Source organism: Fukomys damarensis, unplaced genomic scaffold (genome assembly GCF_012274545.1).
Source record: "Fukomys damarensis isolate Sample0158 unplaced genomic scaffold, DMR_v1.0_HiC HiC_scaffold_27, whole genome shotgun sequence".
NCBI classification, from domain to species: Eukaryota; Metazoa; Chordata; class Mammalia; order Rodentia; family Bathyergidae; genus Fukomys; species Fukomys damarensis.
In genome coordinates this window covers 12,281,178-12,287,177 of record NW_022900939.1, presented here as the reverse complement: position 1 = coordinate 12,287,177, position 6,000 = coordinate 12,281,178, and positions in this window count along the sequence as shown.

The window sequence follows — 6,000 nt, the reverse complement described above, 5'->3', positions numbered from 1 at the left end:
CTAGTAGATCATAATTTCTTAAAAACCTACAAATCCCACCTAGAACAGCAAGGTCATTTACAAACTTCTGCATCATTTCCATGCCTTAATGCCACATTCAGGAGATCTGTACTTGCTAGTTATTGCCATGAATAATTCCTAGAAGTGAATAATAATTAGATATATTGATGAGATTATGATTATAGTGACATATTAATTTGAATATTTTGTTACTTATAGAGTAGCATAAATTACTATCATCTACTTGTGTGATAGATGTGTGCATGTATAAATTATTGTCTTTCAAGTTATCGGTACTCTCTTGTCCTTATTTAGTTTAATACAAGAAATTCAGCATCTTATTATTTCTCTTAAGTGCTTTCACTTTCATCAGTACTTTTGATTTACGAATTTTTAGGCAGATTTCATTGAATTATTTAAAATTATAGAATTTTTCTTTACGCTGTTTTATAGGAAAATTTACACCCCTGACACATTAAATTTTCCATTATTCTTTGTGTCAAAGCTTAGTAATGACCATGCTGTGCCAGCTAGAAGTTACTTTGTTTGTTTGTTTGTTTGTTTGTTTGTTTTTTGAGACCGGGTCTCACTATGTAGTTGAGACTGACCTGGAACTCACTATGTAGCTCAGGCTGGTCTCCAACTCACAGCGATGCTCCTGCCTCAGCCTTCTGAGTTCTGGTTGCAGGATATCTGCATATACATCTCCATTTCCTTTTGATGCTATTGTAATATAAATAAAAATTTGAAAATGACCAGGTAGTCACTCATTTTGGTAAATTCATTTTCTTTTGTGTGGCTTCAGTGCTACATTTTCAATAAATTTTTTTGTATGTCCATATATATAAATCTATTCTGATATATGTATTATATAGATGCATCAAATAGGGTGAGATAAATGCAAAATAAGGCTCTATTTAATGGGTACACTGTATCATTATCCACACACATTGCCTCCTTTTCCGGACCATGAAAGGCTCAAGCCTATGAGCAACTCACTTGCAATGTGGTCCCAAGCTTCACCTTCATCAGTGAAAGGTGAAAATGTACGACAGGGCTGAGCAGAGCCTTTCAGTGTCATGAGCCCATAGACTGAAAGTGAAAGGACAGAAAACTTCTTCATGTAACAGGAGCTCCCCACCCCCCAAAAAAGCAGGGGTAGCAATCTTATTCACAAAGTAAGTTTCAAACTTAAATTGGTTGAAAGAGACAAAGAAGCTCACTACATCCTTGTGAAGGGAACAATTGAAGAGGAAGAGCTAACAAATAATTAATTTTTAATTTATTGAGTTTGTCAGAAAGTATATATGCTTTTTTTCCCCTCTTTTCTTCTTTTTTTTTCCTTTTGCTTTTTCTTCCTCTGATGCTGGGGATTACACTCCACACATTGCTCTGGCTAGGCAGGTGCAGCACTACCGAGGTAAATCTCAGGCTTTACATTTCATATTTTTAAAATTTATCAATACATTAATCCTTGTCTTTATATGTTGGTCTACCAAATTGACGAGTTATTTTGGTTCTCATTTTCTTTGCTTTTTTATTTGAGAATTTATGAAATCTGTGTATATGAGTAGTAGGACAAGTATTAAGGCCCAGCTGTCATTTTCCTCTTTCATCTCTGCCTTCTGCAAACTTCCTTTTCTGTCACTAAAGCTTGCTTGGTTGGAAATTTGTTAAGATAAATGTTGTTATGTTATCAATATATCTTTGTACCAACTTTCTACTGATGATGAATATTAATTTTTAAATTAAATTTTATTATAACTATACTTAATCATTAATATCATTTAGTATCTGGTACATATTACAAATTCTCCAACTCCTTCAAAGATGATATTTGTTTTTTCTCAAATCACACAAATCACCAACATTCCACACATCACTGCACTATTTTATCATACCTAAGTATATATTGTATTGTAGAAAATATGCATTGTGTATATGTGTGGGGGGTATGTTTTTACACATATGTGTGCACTATTAAATGAGAAACATGGGCATATATGTGGTAGGATTGTGCACATTTGGCATGTTGATAGTTTCTCTGGCAACCTTATGATTTCTTTAAATTACATGCTTGACTTCATAGTCATTCGTTTGGGAAGAATATTACATATCTATTGGTGTTGAATTCTATCATTATGCTTATAAAAATATAATAAAAATAAGTATGGGATATAATAAAATAGTAACAGAAAAATCTGATCTTAAAAATGTGACTTTTTTTTAGTTGCTTTTGGATTTCAAATATAAGTATATTTTTTTCTGTGGGAAGTTTTGTTAGAAAATGTAAGTGGTACAATCAACAAGTATATGATATTTATCAATTAATAAAACCAAGGAGTTTATAAATCATAAAATTTTGAGGACAGTTTCTCAACTATAATATGTAACTTTGTTTTATTTATAATTACATTATTTCAAAAATATTATAAGAAAATGAGAAAGAACATAATGTTTGAAGATCATGTCAAACTAGTATATTTCGATTAGTCTGTTACATAAAATTCTTGTTTATTTCATGTCCTTTTTTTGCTGTCATATATATGTATATTTGAAATTTTTATTTAGTATCTTTATTTCTTGTTATCATGTATCTTTGCAATCTTTAATTTAAAAAAATTGCTGCAGCTCATTGCTCCCGTATTTTTATGCCTATCACCAGGCAATCATGCATCTTTCAGTCAACACCAGGGCTCACATAAACCCTCCCTACTGCCGGCAGAAGTTATAACAGCCGATTTGCAAATGACAATATAACACCTGCGAAAAACAATGTGTCTTAGTCCACCTAGACTTAGTCACTGCTTGTTATAAAAGTATAATTTACACAGAAATTTGTCGATTTGAGATTCGTTTTGCTTATCATCTTGATTTCGTCTGGAAAGAAATTTTAAATCACAGGAATCAGACCTTTAATCAGACTGACATTTTTTTTTCAAATTTCCCTTTAATTATGTTTATGTCTACAAGTATTTCACCTAAACTCTTCTCAGTGATGTTTACATGGAATTGTCTCTTCTGTGTTCTACGGATGTCATCTTTTATATTTTATCAATAATTTGAAGAATTATCGATGTCTGTTTTTCTATTATATCCAAACATTATGAAGAAATTTTATTTTAAATGTCTCTGCTGCTATTTCAGTATCAACTGTGTAGTTACTTGATTTTGGTAAAATACTTAAGACATTTTTATGTTAATTCTTCCTCCATTGATATCTGCCTAAACAGTCTTTCTATCTCACTTTTTCTCTCTTTGTTTTTCAATGTATTGTTCCTGAGTACATTGAAAGACGTAACTGTATAAATGCATCAAATAATCTAAATCTGATAATTTTTCTGCGTTAAGAACATTTTCTAGGTGGTTCACAGAAAACACTGAGACCCAATCTTAAGAAATTTGAAGCTTTTTCATGCTAAAGATGGCCTCTCTAGAAAACATGTGCACGTTATAGTCCCTTAATTGAATACTCTATTGGTTTACAATTGAACCTTGAACGCTGAAATCAGAGTACTGCATTTAATTTAGTCTTTATCATCTTCAGAGTGTTCTCAAGGCATTTACTGTGTTTGTTGCTTTTCCTATCAACATCAAAATGGTTAATTTCATGCATACTGAAAGTAGAGTTATATGGCATGATCCAAGCAGTCCTTATCTCCGCTGTGCATCCACACAATGCCACCTACACATTCTATTCAAAAGGGCTATACTAAGTGCCACGGATTTAGTTCAGGGGTTCCGCCTGCTGCCTCGCAAGCACTAGGTTCTGAGTTTGATCCCTGGTGCCAAAAAAATAAAGAAATGAAATGAAATAAGAAATAACAATACAAGTGCGATACCAAAGCCAGTGACATCCATGTTGACAAATTTATTTGACCTCTTCTCCATCCAGGCGATAATTACCTACTCTTACACGTTATCACAGTTTAATTCTTTGGTTTCTGTGGTAGCACCATCTTCTTTTATTCCTCATTGAGTTTATTTGTATACAGTTTATTGGTTTTTAGGTATACAGTACAGTTACATTCATCATTGGGATCTTGTACCTTTACATGACAGGACTTGGTTCTCATTTTTTCTCCTTGTTTCCTTGAAGCATGCCTGTTTCTCTGGCCACTCTCTTATTCTACCCTTCTGTTAAGTTTTATATTTTTCAGCACTTATATTGTAATTATCCTACCCAGTCAGTATTTTCTTCCAAGATTGTAGATTTAAGTAAACATATGGACTTTTAAATTTAATGTGCACAAAACTGGATTATATTTCCAGCAAATATCAAGACACCTGCAAAATGTGCATAAAAGTAAAGAGTTCCAACATCCCCAGATACCAATACTAGACGGGCAGGAGTTTTTATAAAGTAAAATAAATATCCTTGTTTCTACTACAATTAATCTTCTTTGCCTGACAGTAAGTCTCTTTACTCTGGTATCTGTAAACTTATCATTTTTCCTTAAAGTTATATTTCTTTTTATGCTAAATAATATTAGACAGCATCACATAAATATGAATAATTGTTGATGCTTAATTCATCCATATGTTTCTCTACATGCTTTCTATGGTTAGACTTCAATATAGAGAGTTCATGTACAACCTCTGGTTCCTAGAAAAACCTTAATATTTTACATATGGAGTAAATTATTCCTATCATTAGCTCTAGATTTGGAAAAGAATGACATCTTGTTCAAATCTTTATAACTACTAAAAATAAAAACTATAAAATGCTGCCTGCCTGTCCTGCTTTTTGTGTTGTTCATTCTCTGAAGACAATATTAATCATGAAATTTCATGTTGGCTTTAGATATTGTATGGAATAAAGAGACATCTTGGAAAGAAGAAGGGAATTCTTGGAGAAAAGTAAAATTCATTCTAGTTTGCATGTATTTTTCATTCACTATAAAATGAAGAGATTAATCTCATTAATCTTCTTAGCAGTATTTTATGCTATACAATGTTGATCCTTTTATTCACTTTGGGAAAATTATTTCAAATACATTAACTAATATATTCAAATATAAATATTACTAGTCATGGGTTTAAAATGCAAATCAGAAGATAATTGCACAGCCCATGCTCTTCACATGGATTACTTTATACCTAACTTTAATTCCTTTGGCTTTCAGTATTATTGAATTTTGATGGGCATGGTATTTACGGTATTGATAAAGAGAACATATTTCCTGTAAATATAAGCCTTATATACAGCAAACGTGCTAATAAAAATAAAATTGTTTAAAAAAAGAATGTATTTTCTGTATACTGCATTCAGTAGAAAATAGCTTCAATTTACCCTTTGTGATTTTATATATTTCACAAAACTTAACTGAGTCCTGTCCCTGCCATACATCATTTAAGCAAACAAAATATTTTATAAATCAAATCAAGGGACTGAATTTTAAGTTCATGTCAAGCAGACAGAGATACCAACTAAAATATTAAAAAGATGAATGAATAAGAGGTAATGTAGCATTCAATTTTCATATTTTAGAACTTTAAAAAAAAGAACAGAAAAAACACTTGAAATGCAGAGAACATAATGGATTAGAGAAAAATCAATGTTCTAGTTTATAAATGGATTTTGGAAAGTGGAAGGGAAAGGATTGAACTGGAATTAGTATTTCATTATGTCATGTTTCACTAAACCGTCTCCTCTCAAAATTTTCCATATCAATCGCTGCTTTGAATTTTATGTACTGATTTTGCAATGATAACAAAACAGTGATTAACATTTATGAAATTTCTTGTCAGCATTATTTTGCTAGATTCTATATGTGTAGGTATGAAGAGTCTGTCAACATTATTGTTATTGTATGATAAAGTAGCTGTCTCTACCTACACAATTCAAACTCTGATTTCCTCAACTGAGTCTGGTCAACGGGGAAACACATGAAGAAACAAGAGCTACTGAGCTGTTTAGGAACCATGAGAAAATGAATACCCTTCCAAACAATGGAAGCTGTTTGTGGTTATTTAATTACTCAATCATTTGACCATTCA